The 16619-nt window shown below is 47.3% G+C and overlaps 1 pseudogene; it reads left to right on the top strand.

Annotated features, from left to right (window-relative positions):
- LOC128429214 (plexin-B2-like) overlaps positions 1–16619 on the top strand; it is an 88049-nt pseudogene that overhangs the window by 70053 nt on the left and 1377 nt on the right.

A 16619-nucleotide genomic window follows, 5' to 3' on the forward strand; every position in this document is an offset into this window, starting at 1 on the left:
CTGTCCTCCTCTTCTTCCTCCTCTTCCTCTCCCTCCTCCTCTCTTTTTTCTTTCTGTTCCTCCTCTTCTTCCTCCCACACCTGTTCTCCTTCCTCCTCCACTTCCTCTCTCTCTCTTCTCCTCTTCCTCTTTCTTCGTCCTCTCTCCCTCCTCCTCCTCCTGTTTCTCTCTCTTATTCCTCTCCTCCTCCTCCTCCTCTATCTCTTTCTCTTTCTTCCTCCTCTCTCTTCTTCCTCTCTCCTCTCTCCCTCCTCCCCTCTCTTCCATCTCTTCCTATCTCTTCCTCCTTCTCTCTCTCTTTCTCCTCCTCCTCCTCTCTCTTCCTCCTCCTCCTCTTCCTCCTCCTCCTCTCTCTTCCTCCTCCTCCTCTCTCGTCTTCCTTCCTCCTCCTCCTCTTCCTCCTCCGCTTTCTCTTCCTCCTCCTCCTCCTCCTCTCTCTTCCTCCTCCTCCTCTCTCGTCTTCCTCTCTCCTCTCTCCTCTCTCCCTCCTCCTCCTCTCTCGTCTTCCTCTCTCCTCCTCCTCCTCCTCCTCCTCCTCTATCTCTTTCTCCTAATCTTTCTGTTTTTTCCTCCTCCTCTTCCTCTCTCCTCTCTCCCTCCTCCCCTATCTCTTCCTATCTCTTCCTCCTCTCTCCTCCTCCTCTCTCCTCCTCCTCCTCCTCTTTCTCTTCCTCCTCTCTCTTATTCCTCTCTCCTCTCTCCCTCCTCCTCTCTCCTCCACCTCTTCCTCCTCCTCTTTCTCGTCCTCCTCTCTTCCTCCTCCTCCCCTCCTCTTCCTCTCTCTACCACCACTCCTTCCTCTTCCTCCTCTCCTCCTCCTCCTCCTCTTCCCCCTCCAGTAGAGTAAGTGCATGCCTTAATGAGCAGCTCCTCATTATTGCTCCTCTCGTCTGTTTCCTCCTCCTGTTTTCTGCTGCGTCTCTGCTGATCCGGTCGAAGCCTCCGAGCCTCGTTCACTTTCTGCTTCGTTCAGGACGTGAACTCATTTTCCAGGTTCAGGTTCAGAGAGTTCTCAGACAAACTGTTCTCAGGACAGTTTGTCAGAAGCTGAGTTTGTGCTTTTAAATAACGATTCCGTCCATTATACTTCAATATATCTGTTGTTTTTATTTCCTATTTTGTAAGATTCTGATTAAAGAAGTGAAACTGATGAAGTAACAATGTTCTTCTGCTTCATCACTGCTCCACCAGCGAGATGATTGTTCTTTCCACTGATGGACTGATTGATTATTATAGAACTAATTGTTCCAGAACTTTTTGATGATGAGTCGATTTAACGTTTCATTGATCAACAGAAAATTCATCAACTAGAAAAACATTCAAATTAATAAACACAAAAGAAACGAAACTAAAGCGAGCAAAGTTCAATGGAAACGATTATTTATATTAATATCTCAGAGCCGCTCTCACAGCTGTTTGTTTCTGTTTATTTAAATTCTCTCTCTCTCTCTCTCTCTCCTCTGGTTCTCCTCCAGACATGATGGAGCGCTGGTGGGCGTGGCACTTTGCTCTGGTCATCCTGGGAACCATTGACCTCAGCGCCTCCGATGGGAAGGTCACAGAGTTCCTCTCCGACACTCTGATCAACAACATGGTGGCCCATCCCGCCTCGGGCCGGCTGTACGTCGGCGCCGTGAACCGCCTCTACCAGCTGAGCCCCGACCTGGAGGTGGAGCGCCGCACCGAGACCGGCCCCAAGCGGGACAACAAGCAGTGCACGCCGCCCGTCAGCGAATCCTGCAACGAGGCCGTGGACACCGACAACCACAACAAGCTGCTGCTGGTGCACGCCGCCGAAAACCAGCTGGTGGTGTGCGGCAGCGTCTTCAGGGGCATCTGCTCGCTGAGGAACCTGAGCAACGTGGAGCAGCTGATCTACTTCAGCGACACCAAGGGAGAGAAGTCGTACGTGGCGAGCGCCGAGGAGGGCGTGTCCGTGGTGGGAGTGATGTCATCGTACTTCTACAAGAAAACAGAAAACTTAACCGTGTTCCTGGTGAGGAGGAAACACACACAGACACACACACAGACACACACACAGGTGATCTAAGTCTTACTGGTTGAGTTGCTCGTCTCTCCTCAGGTCGGTAAAGGCTACGGCAGCCACGACAGCACCAAGCTCATCTCCACCCGCATCCTGAAGGACTCCGGGGACTGGGTGACCTTCGACAGCATCATCGAGGCCTCGGCCGTCCAGGCCAACCCCTTCGTGCTGCGCTACCTCCACGACTTCCGCTTCGCCTTCAAGGACGACGGCTTCGTGTACTTCCTGTTCTCGCGGACGCTCGGCGTGCAGGACACCAAGAACTTCACCTTCATCTCCAGGTTGTGTGAGACCGACCAGAGTTACTACTCGTACACGGAGCTGCAGCTGAACTGCAGCCGGGACAACAAGTACAACAAAGTTCAGGTAGTCGGCACTTTTATTAAAAAGGCAGCAGTGAGTCGGAAAAACACATTTGGACATTTTCCGTTTGGATGATTTAGTCTTAAATTGAAACCTTTGTGAGAACACTGACCCCAGGAAAAGCTGAGGAATTGGATTTAACGTTCTCTTGAACAATCAATGGCTTCAATCTACGAGGTTTCTCTCTCACTGTGCCTCAGTTACATCACATCTTTACTGAGAGCTTCTAATATTCATCGTTTCCCTCTCCCCCCCCCCCCCCCCCCCCTCGTCTCCCAGGCTGCCTATGTAGCGTCGCCAGGAGACGTGTTGGCTCTGGACCTGACGGCCCGGTATGGAACCGTGTGGGCCTCGGACAAGGTTCTGTTTGTCACCTTCACGTCTGACGAGGACCCGTCCAGCTCAGCCATGTGTAGGTGTCCATGAAATCTGTCACAACAGAAGAAGAAAAGGGATCATTTTTTATAGAATATTATCTTTTTTTCCCACCAGAACTTTTGGTTCAGCACAAAATCTGAGTAGAAGGTTTTGAGGCTTAATTCCTGACGATGGAAACAAGCTGAGAAAACACAGAGTGGCTCTTTGATCATTTCAAATGATCCTAATCAACAGACGCAGCCACGATTCAAAGTGAATTCTTGATCCTAAACTCAAAGCTCGGATTCAGCAAAATGGAAATTTAAACATCTGCATCAGCATAGCGATGGAGAAACCCCCCCCCCCCCCCCCCCCAATCAGGCTGTGAAGATCATGTGACGACTGAGCCGCCAATCAAAACACAGATTTTAAAAAGATTCTCATTTGTTGCAGTTAAAAGATTTGTGAAGTTGTAGTTCTCTCTCTCTCTCTCTCTCTCTCTCACATTCTCTTTCTCTCTCTCTCTCTCTCTCTCTCTTTCACAAGAACCTGTCTTTTAATATTAAGTCTGTGCAGCTTATTGAATAGTTAGTTGAATATTCTGAGCGGGATGTTGAAGGGGCAACAATCGATTCGATCGGTTTTGTGATATTTTATCACGACGTTTCAAAAATAATAAATATCCAGTTTGAAGTCAAACAATCTGAAAGAGCGGCAACGAGCAGATGAACACATTGATCAGCAGATTGATGAGGGAAACGATCGTTAGCTCTAATTGGCTCCGTGTGGCTCGGCAGGACTTTGTGTTCGAATTATTTAACTTTTTGCAAATCCATAATTATCCCAAGTTGCGTCGCCACAAATGAGCGAATGTCTGCGCCATGTTGTTCTCATCAAAAACAGAAAGTGACTGAGGATGATGAGGATTTTTTGCAGACTCCTCTCCCTGCTTAAATTTTTTCAGATTTAGTGTTTAACAGAAATCGTGTTTTTATCCGTTTCCTGTGTGAAGTATCTGAAGTGAGCAGATGTTGCTCTGTGTGCAGGTATGTTCCCTCTGCGCTCCATCAACACGCAGCTGGTGAAGATCATCAGCGCCTGTTACAACAACAACGGCCTCATCGACGACCAACCGGCCGTCTTCTCTCCCTACTCCTCGTCGGACAGTCTGTGCATCAGCAAAAATGACGTGAGGAGAGAATTCACATTGATATTCACGTTCTTACAGTGGAGAGGGTTTTTTCATTTCTCCTCTGCTCCCTCAGAACAACCTGAGCACCAAGTACAACTGTGGAGAGGAGTTCCTGCCGTCGCCGCTGGCCAGCAAGGCCGACTTCGCCCTGACCTCCAACGCCTCGCTGGTGAGGAAGGGTCACATGACCGCCGTGGCCGTGGCTGTGGAGAAGGAGCACACGGTGGCGTTCCTGGGCACCGCCACCGGAGAGGTAACCACTCACCAGCTGACTTCTACTGGAAATATGAATACATATATATCCTAATATGGACAGGGAGGATTCTAATAAGAGATAAACCATTAAATTCCACTCGGACAGTTTATTAATCACATTATAAAATGTCTCTGATCTTTAATCTACGTTCGTTAAGACTAAACCACTTTTCCATGAACTTATTAAGGAAATGTTGACGAACAAACAAAGACATAACAAGATTATAAAACTTAGAAGTATATTTACAGAGGAAGCTGTTTCTTCTTTCCTCTGAGTCGTCGGGTTTCATCCTGAAAAAGCTGAATTCTAGAGGAATTTAAATGATGTGTGTGTGTGTCTGTGTCTCTGTGTCTGTGTGTGTGTCTGTGTGTGTGTCTGTGCCTGTGCAGGTGCTGAAGGTGCATCTGTCCGATCAACCCGAGGTGTACGGGCGAGCGCCGGGCGACGTCACCGGAGACAAGGTCAACAAGAACCTGCTGTTCGATTCCGGCCTCCAGCACCTGTACATCACCACGGAGAAAAAGGTCAATTTCTTTGGATTGATTCTTCTTCTCTCTCTTTTTTTTTTTTTGTTCTGGAGAAGAAGGTCAGACGCTCGGTCGTGTGCTTACTTCCACCTTCTCCCAGCATGCATCAGGTCGGGGGATTTAACGAGTCTGTAATTTATCGGGTCTGTCTCATTTGATCATTTATCCGTTGGTGCGATGAACGCCAGCTCATCCGTCTACATTACCCCACAGGAGCCGCTCCCTGATTTATCTGCTCCCTCTCTCTGTCCCCCCCCCCCCCCCCCCCCCCCCCCTCTAGTCGTCTGTCTTTCTTTGCGTTGTCCTTTCATCGCTCGCTCGCCATCGCTCCTCAGCCTGGAATTGACGTTATTGATCGAGAAATGAATTAATTACGATGCACTTCAAAAGGGCAATTCACTTTCATCAAGTCAAGTTTGGAGTCGGGTCCATCTGCTCATTTAGATTTATTAGACCAGACTCTTCCTGTCGGGGGGGGGGGGGGAGGATTATGTCAATGGCTGTGTGGAGGGTTCGGGGATTGGCCACTTCATCACAATATCACATGTATTGATATCAGATAGGCATATGTTTACAAATCACCTTTGCAGAGATGCATGATGTGTGTGTTTGTGTGTCCTGAATGTTGTTCATGGTAACAGCTTCTTCAAAATAAAAGCCTGACTTGTGTGTGTTGGTGTGTGTGTGTGTTCATGCAGATCACCAAGGTTCCGGTCCAGGCCTGTCACCTGAAGACAGACTGTCAGTCCTGCGTCTCCATGAAGGATCCGTACTGTGGCTGGTGTGTCCTGGAGGGAAGGTGAGTCGCTCTGGGTTTCACTGGGAGCGTCACACGTGAGAAGAAAGTGCACTGGGAAGAATAAATGTGGGAAGTGTGGGACTGAAACTCAACTTTAAGGGATCAGATTTGACCTGATTTTCTATTTAGAGAACAAACAGCGAAAAGTTAAAAGGTTGAAAATGGAAGTTTAATGTCAGTTTTGTCCCCATCCCAGTTAGTCTGACTGTATTCCCTCCTCCTCGTCTGGCAGGTGCACCAGGAAGCAGGAGTGCAGCAGGTCCACGGAGACAAACACCTGGCTGTGGTCGCCCAATCAGAAGTGTGTTCAGATCGAGGCCTTCGACCCCCCCAACCTCAGCTGCAGGAAGACGCAGCAGGTACGAGCGGCTCCTCTCTGATCCGGGTTCAGTGCTCAGCAGCTTCTCAGCCTCTGCTCTGTGGCCCTCCGGGGTTCCTCCAGGGGGCGTCAGAGAGAAGCTTCACTGTGATTTACAGTTTCATCATGTGCAGTGTGTTATGCAGAGTAGAACCAGTTTGTGCTGACAGGTCCTTTAAGACGCTCACAGGCTGATTCAGCTCAGTGTTGTGTCACAGTGAGAAAAACTGATGATGACTCAGAGTTTCACTGAATCTCAGGAGAAACTCCACCCACAGCCTCATTCAGTTCTCTTCAGCAGTAACACTGTTGTTCTAGAGGCTGTTGTTCACACCCCCCCCACCGGCCTTTAGCACCAGAAGCTCTGGAATCTCCTCGTCTGCCTGGTTTATGACTCCTCTCCCGTGTTGCTGCTCTATCCTCACATGGACTCACTCTGAGGAACGTGTCCAGACTCTCAGTGCAGCTCAGTCTCGTGCACGTGGCCGATCACAGGATTTAAGACGTGTCCTCTCAGACGTGTGGACGCTGTGGACATCGGCTGCTCTCTGGGGTTTTCACCTCAGTGACTGAGCTTGAATCCACTCTCAGCTCTGCTCGTGTTAGTTCGTCATGTGTCACAGTTTGTTTCACAGAGCAGGTTTTGAATGTGGACTCTGTTTCCTCTGAGATGATTCAGTGTCAGAGAAGGCGAACGCAGCCTCCTCAGAACAAAAGGCTCCGGGTTTAACCACACACGTGAATCTGCTGCATCCTAATCAGGGAGTCCGGGGCCACTGGGCACAGTTTGTGATTTTAATCTGTTAAGACAGTCGGAAAACTTCTGTCTCACGCAGCTTCACCTTCTTCAGAAAGAGGCAAAGTGAGTCAGTGAGTTCGTTTCCGGCCTCAGAGATAAAAAAAAAAAGTTCAGAAAGTTACAAATTAAAACTCCGGCAGTGAAATTAAAGCGAAGGAGGTCGACGAGGACTAATGAGAAGCTGCTGTTTGAACTGCACAGATGAATAGTAATTATTACTGAGCCAAACACACACACACACACACACGCCTGCATTTGAGCACAATTTATCAAGGTCAACCAGTTGTGCTTGGGTTCTTACTTACTCTACACACAGACACACACACACACACACACACACACACACACTGTTCTCCTCCTGATACTTTATCACGTCCACCTCAGTTTCTACACTTGTGCTGTTTACTGTTGCCTCGTGAATAAAGATGAATTCACTGAATATTTGCGTCTATATGACGAAGTACCTTGTCAAGTATTTAAGTAATTGACCAAAACTAAAATGTAGAATATTCCAGACCGTGTATCACCGGTGGAATTTCCTGTAAATGTAAAATATTTCTGCATTAATCGGTGTCGTGTCCTGTGAAGTCACAGAAGACGCTCGAGTGCTGAACTTCAGGATTAATAACTGATAATTATCTGAATAATAATATTCTAGATGTAAAGATGTGAGGAGGAAAATAAAGGATTTGTTTTTATACCTAAATGTTTGTTTTTAGTCTAAATATGGAAAGATAATATTCTCTGCATCTCTTTCTTTCTAACTCTTTAACTCTCCCCTCCCCCCCCTCCTTGTCCTCACCCCCCCCCCCCCCCCCCCCCCCCCCCCAAGGTGATCATCAGCATCCCCTCCCTCCCCCGGCTGAGTCAGAACGACAGCCTGAGCTGTTGGTTCGGCCCGTTCTTCACCTCTGCCGTGATGAGCTTCAGTCCGGTGCAGGTCACGTGTTCGCTGCCCAACCCCGGCGAGATCCCCCCCACTCCGGAGCAGCAGGGTAGGTGCTCACCTCAGGAAGTTCAACTTGTTGTTCCCTGACTTGCATCTGGCCGGTGTTTGTTTACTTTGTGCGACAGAAATATGATTTGAAATGCTTTTATTTTGTCAAGCCTTAATGGTTAAAGGCCATAAAACTGATCCACTCAATGTGAAATCTGCTTTAGCTGCACTCTGATTTTCACATTCTCCTGTTTTATGTTTTATTCACATTAGTTTTCCTGTTTTTTATTTAGCTGTTTTAAACTCCTGATTATTTTTGTCCATTTTATACGACCTTGTTTTTCTCCCCGTGCATTTTATGTCGTATTCAAATCATCCTGAGCCGTGTTGTTGAAAGGTTTTATACAATTATATTTAACATTAACATCAAACCTCTTTTTCTACTTTAACTCAAAAACGCATCAAGAAATCAGATGGTTCCGGTATTTTTAGATAATTTAGAATAAATACAACTTTCACTGTGAGTTCTCATCAAGAGTTTGTTTTTTTCATGTTAATATAACGTGTTAGTTGGTGAAGTGTAGGAAATGCACGTAAATGAATAAAGCTAGGCTAGCTGTTTCCCCCTGTTTCCATTCGTTATGCTAAGCTAAGCAAAGTGGCGTGAGAGGAAACAGCCTGTCAGACTAAACCCGGGGAACAACTCGTGTTAAAGAATATTGTTATCGCTAATAAACACATTTATAATATTTCTTTCTACTGTCTCTCCCTTTATCCTGTGTGTGTGTCTGTGTTTGTGTGTGTGTGTGTTTAGACTACGTGTCCGTCCCAGTTAAAGTTCTGGTTAACAACAAAATCCAGGTGACATCTGGAAAGTATGAGTTCTACAACTGTGCTGCGACAATCAGGAAGAACCAAAACACACCGTAAGATAGAAAACTCACAAACACAAAGATCTACAGTACACACACTTGTATCACACACTGGTGCATTGTGTGTTTTCAGGTGCATAGTGTGTGTGACCAGTGAATGGGGGTGTCAGTGGAACGCTCAGGATCACAGCTGCACCGACAGCGACGCTGCTGCAGATGGCGATCACATCATCAAACCACAACAGGTCAGTGTGTGTCTGTGTGTTTGAGATGTGCTGCTTTAATTTAGACTCATAGACAATTTAGAATATTTACAATCAATCAATATTCTTCAGGTTGAAGTTTAAAGTTTTTTGAGAGTGTTTCAACGATGTAATTATAACATAGATAAAGACACCACACATCCGTGAGCACTCTAAACTAATGCAAAACCTAATTGCATAGAAAAGATGATTGTGTCTCAGACTTGTGTTTGTGTGTTTGTGTGTCTGTGACGCAGTCGGCCAGTTGTCCTCAGTTCGAGTCCCCGGAGCCGCTGCTGATTCCCGTCGGGTTCGGGATCCCGATCGACTTCCAGGGAAGAAACCTGAAGATCTACCAGGTGAGGGGGGGGGGGGGGGGGTCACAGTCAAGGTCACAGCAGCCAATCACAAACCTCTCAGTCTGTCTCAGTGCGTCTGACCTTCTGACCTTCTGACCTTCTGTCCGTCTCCAGGGTCGCAAGTTGGTCATCGGCACCGAGCTGATGAAGCACAGGGACGAGGAGGTCACTCCCCAGGGGTCAAAGTTCAACTTCAGAGGTTATGAGGTCAGTATGAAGGAAAAAACTATGAAACAATATATATATAATACCTTTGCCACTTTTGATAATAAACTTTATTTCTCAGACTATAAGTAACTGTCTTTTAAAGTGAGGTCAGCTGATCACAGTGTTTGTCTCTGAGGTCACATTCAGAATTAGATTAGATCCATGAAGTTAATTTGATAACTGATCATTAAAAGTCGTCTATAAAAAGAATAGATGTTTATGTTTATGTTTAGAAGCTGAAGTGTGAGCGACTGTCTCATTGATGATAATTAGAGAATTAGTGAATCGTTAGTGATTCAATTGTGACTCAAGGTTTAAAGCTTCTAATTATTTTAATTTCATTCTGTGTCGTTGATTTAACATCTTATATTTGTTTAATTAATTTCAAGTTAGTAATTTATTTGTGTGTGTGTGTGTGTGTGTGAGGTAGATTCAAGGTAATTTATTGTTGAGCTCTAAATAGGTAGAAATGTATTTTTGGGTTAATGCAAATCTGTTTGTGTGTTTGTGTTTGTTTTTTCTCTGTGTGTGTGTAGTTTTCCTACGACAAGCAGCAGGAGGTGAACGTCTCCTTCCACATCAAAGAAAGAGACACTGAGAGGAAGATTGACAGCTTGTTGACAGGTAAGTGTGTCACTACACACACAAACAAACACACAAACACACATATAGTTACAAATCAAGATGAAGAATTACTGAATTATGCTTATTGACCTCTCCTCCTCCTCCTCCTCCTCCTCCTCCTCCAGTGGTGCTGTATAACTGCTCAGTGGGCAGAGCAGACTGCAGTTTGTGTAAACACGCCGACCCCAGGTTCCAGTGTGTGTGGTGCTCCTCCTCTCACTCCTGTGTTTACCGGCAGCTGTGCCCGTCACCGCAGCCGGCGCAGTGTCCCGACCCCGAGATCACTGATGTGAGTCAAACACACTGCGGCTACACTATCACCATGTGGGTGGGGGGTGGGGTGCTGCTGTTGAAATACGTCTGTGACCTTTAGCCGCAGTACAGACGGTGAACTGCGGCAGGAAGTGTTTTCCTGAGGTGGACGAAGTCAGAAGGATTTGAAATGTGTTGAACGTGTTGTGAACATATTCACTGTGACTCACCTGCTTCATGAAACCTCGTCTGTGTGTGTGTGTGAAGCATAAATCAGTGATAAAGGAAGAATAGAATCCCTGCATCTGATTGGAGGACGTGAAATCAGACTCCTTCACTTCTCCATCACACGTCCAATCATTGGTCTTTCATTTCTATTCATCTTCCTTTAGAGCAGATTACATTTCTGGAATCCAAACAGACGATCTCTCAGTCGGCCGCCTCTTGTTTTCCAGTTTGTTTTCACTCTCTCACTTTGGATTCTCACTTTGTCTTCATGAAAAAACATTTTTCTTACGCGTCTCATGTTTCAGTGAATATTGTTTTTCTGATGTTGCATCGCAGGAACAAGAAGTTTCTCAGTTTCAACTTAGATCTGTTAAATTAACTCAGACATATCTGATGTCATAATAATAATAAATATCTACGGTAGATCGAGACCTTGGGATGAAAGAGGCTTCATGGAAACAGTCGAGGAAAATGAACAAACCAGAAAAAAGGACTCAGAGATAGTTTGGTTTGATCCTCTGACTCTTGTCCTCCTCAGATCATCCCTCGCTTCGGGCCTCTCAACGGACGCATCTCCGTCACCATCAAAGGCTCCAACATGGGGATAAAGAAGGAGGACATCAGGAAGATCACGGTGGCCGGAGTGGACTGTGTCCACCAGGAGGAGCGGTACTCCGTCTCCACCAGGTAACAGACTTTGAACCTACTTAAAGCTCCTGCAGCAATTTAACAATCAATTGATCAATTAAAGTCATTTGCTTTTCAGAAAACAGTTTCCAGCTTCTGGAATGTGATTTGTTTTCTTCTGGTTTCATCGTCTTCTCACTGTGAACTGAATATCTTTGGATTTTTGACATTTGAAGAAACCTGCGATGTTCATTTCTCCCCATTTTAAAGTGATTCATCAATTATTCAAGAAGTAAAACATCAGTTGCAGCTCGACCTGGAAGCCATTGTTATGTCTGAATGTCTCCCCCCCCCCCCCCCCCCCCCGCAGTGTGGTGTGTGAGATCGGCCCGGCGAAGCGAGCCCCCCCGTCCGACCTCCCGTTTGTCCCGACCACGGAGGGAGCGGTGCAGATCGAGGTGGAGGGGGGGAGGACCGGGACGTCCAAGGTCATCTTCACCTACCGGGTGCGTCTGAACACATGTGTAACAGTAACACACACACAACACAAACATCTGCTTTCACCTCCCCCGCCTCCATTTCATCAGACGCTACAGTTGAATTATTGTTATTTCAATAAAAAAAGAATCTGGGCTCCGGAGCTGGAATCTGTTCAAATAGATTAAAACGTGTTGTTGTGAAACCTGCCGACTCCGAGCACACAACTCAGAGGAGACTCACAACGCTGACACTTCAAACCCAGCAGAACAAATCCCCGCAGCGGTAAAAGGTTTGGAACAAAGTGAAGTCACGCAGCCGGCTGCAGGGAAAAAAAAAATCTGCTCCCCGAAGAACCAGCGAGGCATAAAAATATCCCCCCCGTTCAAATCCACAGCTGCAGGAAGCTGTGCTCGACCTGCAGCCGCTGCCTCCTGCTCACGACAAACACAAACAAACACGTCAACAAATAACTCTGAGCCGCTGTTGTTTCTGTCCTGGAACACGACTCAGGTGTTTACAGACGAGAGTCGAACACGCGTCTCGCTGCAGAGCTGACAAACGGATAATTAAAGCAAACTGCAGACGGATCCACTCCTCCAGCTTCACACGTTCACATCTTCTTGGATTGTTTGTTTCAAGAAATGTGGATTTAAAGATTCATTTTCTGACATTTTCAGCCCAAACTATGAATCAGTGACTTTGAGAAATTCCTGATATAGGAATTCTCGTATTTATCAACCTCGGCCCTTTTGTTTATTAACGTGTAAAAGAATTAAAAACTTCTCTAATCTGTCCAGTAGATTCGTCTACAATGAAATGTAATGAGGAAACTGCAACAGTCCATGAAACGTGCACTAAAAAGTGACTTCTCTAAGCAGTGAGAGGATTAACTTGTTATTTTGGGTCTTTGCCAAGAGTCTGAAAACTTCACCCACACGTCTGAGGTCTTTCAGCTCCAGGGAGGAAGAGGACATGTGTCGTCCATCTTTATTTACACAAACACAAAGTAACACAACGAGCGAACATGACGATACAATGAGCTGAAAGAGGACAAAACGCTCTGCTAACTTTCTGTTTTTCTTTCCCTCCTGCAAAGAGATGGATGCGTTCATATTTCCGCTCGTTGTTTTTATCTGATCCTGAATCTCCGGGTTTCATTCTTGTTTTTTGTTTTCTTTCCACCGGAGCCGAGAGATATCGAAGCGTCTGTTCCTCCTCTGACTCTCAGACCAGATCTATCTCCTCCTGCGCCTCCTCCTGCGCCTCCTCCTCCTGTTTGTGTGTAGCGTGCAGTCGAGGCCGAGCTGTGAGGAGCTCGTGTCTCTCCATGGATTTAGATTCCTTCTGTTTGTGGCTCGAGAAACAAATCTGAAAACCGCAACAACCCAAACACCCGTGTTCCTCCCAGCAGCTGCAGAGACACTTTGGATTCACAGTTTCACCTTCTCTGATGTTCTCGTTCTTTGTTCCTTCACCTCTCCTCCAAAACAACCACGAGGACCCCCCCCCCCCCAGCTCGCTGCTCGACTGCTCGCTCCTCACAGATTTGACTTCTTACATCTCATCAGAGTTAATCTCCCGACTCGTTTTGTGTGTTGTTTGTCGGAGCCGTGAAGAACGATCCAGAGCAAACGGGAACCGACCGGCTGGTGTGTGTCTGCAGCTGCCGTCTCTTTATCAATATTCTACAAACACACAAGTTGATGAAACCCCCCCCCACCCCCCCACCCACCCATCCCCCCCCGCGCCGTGACGTTCCACTTCTTCTCCCCGTCGCACCTCGCTGAGCTCTGCAGCTTTTGTGAAATTTGAAATATATTTTGGTTTTGATTTGATCAAAGCGTCGGCACCGGCTGCTACACAACAAACTCGTCCTGGTTAGATTCTTCTGTTTGTGTTTGTCTCTTTGGTTTCGATGGATCCTGTTGTTGTTTTTTTATCCTTGTGATTATTTTCATGCCAAAGCTTTGCAGCATGTTCACGGTTTCATCCGAGGAAATAACTGGGGGACAAAAAAAACTCTCCCAGGTTTTAACGGAGGAAATAAAAAGTAATTAAAGTCATGATTATCTCAAGTTGAGATTCTGGTAGAAGTTACTGTAAACAGCCTGTTCACCATTTATCTCCAAGCAATCTGGGGAAAACATGAATTCATTAATTTAATGCAGATCTTCTGTGATGAGTACATTAGATGGACACTTGGTGGCGCTCTTCTTCCAGTCATGTGTCCTAAAGGGCAGGAAACAGGAAGATATGACATCTGTTCTTGTTTCCTATAATAATGTGAAATAGTGAAAGTTTCCTAAACTGATTAAACAATTTTTTTCATCTCTCAGGTGAAGTATAAGTAATTTGCTTCAGAGCTGTTTCCTCCTCCTCCTCCTCCTCCTCCTCCTCCTCTTCATCAGCCTCCAAGTACAAACTGTCTAACTTGATCTATCTTCTGTCCAGGATCCTAAACCTTTGACCGTGAGCCGGTGAAGGGTCCAGCAGCCGGAGGAACCGTGATCACCATCAGGGGAACCGACCTGAACACGGCGAGTAAAGACGACATCGCCGTCACTGTGGGCGGAGTTCCCTGTGAGATGTGAGTTCCACCCGATCACGTGGTTGTTTGTTCCTCGTCTTCCTCTGGGGACGTTAACGCTCTGTGTCCTCCTGCGTCCCTGCAGTCTTTCCTTCGGCGAGGTCATCACCTGTAAGACGGGGAAGTACCGGGGACAGAAGGTTCCCTCCGATTGGTTAACGGTGACGGTGAAATACGGAAGGAACACGACCAAGGACGTGGAGTGTGAAGTACCAGTTCTCTGAAAACCCCAAGATCACAGACTATCACCCCAAAGAGAGCTTCCTGTGGTGAGTGGGCTTTAAACTGACCCCATACTATGCAATAAAACGAAATCACACATAGAGTTTATTTTATCTTAGATTCCACACTGATCACTGAGAGAGACAAAATTACTGTTCAAAGTTCACAAGTCTAAATATGGAGTGTGTGTGTCTGTGTCTGTGTGTGTGTGTGTAGTGGTGGTCGGAGGATCGTGGTCGTGGGAAATGGTTTTGACTTGATCCAAAGAGCCGCCATCAAAGTTTCCTCAACTGACGAGTTCTCACAGGCGGCCACTCGGGAAGAGGTAAGTTTCTGTTTGTGTGTCTGTGTGTGTGTCTGTGTGTGTGCAGAATGTTGTGTTGCTGCAGTGGCAGATTGATGGAGTTTTCTTCTTCGTTGCTTTCAAAGTGCTCCTTCATTTCCAGCTTCAGTTCTCTGCAGAAAGTTAGTTTTCATTTATTCGCTCCTGCAGATCGATTCTTCTCCTCCACTCCTCCGCTCCAGTTTTCTCTCTCTCTCTCCACTCCTTCTCTTCCTCCAGTGTTTGTGTGACTGTGTTGTCCTCAGCTGTCTCACACACTCAGGTTAAATCCTCTGGTCCTCCGTGTCCTCCATCAGTTTGTCCAGGAGTTCCTGAGTAAGAACGACACGGTGCTGCAGTTCTTCTCCCCGGAGGTGAACAGCTCTCTGGACACGATGGTGCTCAGGACCCTCGCTGCAGCTGGACAACATGACGGAGGACCTGAAGAACTTCGTCTACCACCCCGACCCCAGCTTCAACGGCCGTCGTGAAGAACGTCATCACGGAGACCCAGCATCATCATCGTGACCGTGAGGAAGAGGAGTTTTATTACATGTTAAAAACCAAAACCTCCATCCTCGTGTCTGGGTCTGAACCCGATCTCTCTCTCTGCTCCTCAGGGTCGAGGCTTCTCCAAGGCGATGAGCGCCAAAGAGGCTCAGGCGTTTGTCGGGGACGCCTCCTGTCACGTGAAACATCCAGCAGGTAAACACGGAGCAGAGCAGTGAAGCTCCGGAGGTTGAACATGACCACCTCCTCCTTCAGCGTCTCACTCCTTCTCTCTGTCGACTCTGAACAGGACGACAAGTTGATCCTGGAGGCGCCGTCCACGCAGCCCAAAGCCAGATCCAAGCGCCACCGCAGGGACACGACCAACGACCTGCTGGAGCTCGTGGTAAACATACAAACCATCACATCACAGGGGGGGGGGCTTCATCTGTGATCTAACTCCATCGTTCCAGACTTTAACTGTCAGGTTATTGACAGGATTCAAACTCAGAAGACTAAAGAGGAAAGTCAGATGCCTCAAACTTCATCATACTCTGAATATTTCATAAATGGTGTCGACCTCTTGAGCTCCCTCACATGTTCGGTCTCCGTCCCGTCAGGTGAAGTTCGGTCACCGGCGAGTGGCTCGAGGGTTCCGTGTACTACGCAGGAAAGACGACATTCCTCTGGCCATCATCATCCCGGCCGTCCTCGTGCCCATCGCTCCCTCTTCATCGCCGTGTCCGTCTACTGCTACAGGTCCGATCACCACAAGATATTTAAGAGACCGGCACAGAGAGACGTGTTTTATTATATCATATGTTTCAACGCTTTCTTCTGTGTGTGTGTGTCTGTGTGTGTGTCTGTGTGTGTGTCTGTGTGTTTGTGTAACAGGAGGAAGAGTCAGCAGGCGGAGCGAGAATACGAGAAGGTCAAACACCAGCTGGAGAATCTGGAGGTGAAAGTGTCCGAGATCGCTGCAAGAAGGAGTTCACGGGTACGCTCACCTGAAGGTCACATGACCGCACACGCTGAGAGGTCACATGACTGAATCTGTAGAACCCGGTGTGAAGGACGGTGGATGAGATGTTTGTGTGTCTCCCTCAGACCTGATGATTGAGATGGAGACCACACCAGCGAGCTGAGCGAGGCCCGGGATCCCCTTCCTCGACTACAAGACCTACACCGACCGGAACTTCTTCCTGCCGTCGAAGGACGGGGTCAACGACGCCATGATCACCGGACAGATCCAGATCCCTGAAGCCCGCATGGCCATCGTGGCCCAGGCGCTGACCCAGTTCTCCAACCTGCTGAACAGCAAAACCTTCCTCATCAACGTGAGTTTCCACCTTGAAGGATTTTAAAATCATCCTCTTCATCAATTTGCTGGTTTTTGAAACCCCCTGGTTCTGTTCATCCAGTTCATCACACGCTGGAGAGTCGGCCGGACTTCAACGCTCGGTCTCGTGGTTATTT

The sequence above is a fragment of the Pleuronectes platessa genome, chromosome 22 (genome assembly GCF_947347685.1).
Source record: "Pleuronectes platessa chromosome 22, fPlePla1.1, whole genome shotgun sequence".
Lineage (NCBI taxonomy): Eukaryota > Metazoa > Chordata > Actinopteri > Pleuronectiformes > Pleuronectidae > Pleuronectes > Pleuronectes platessa.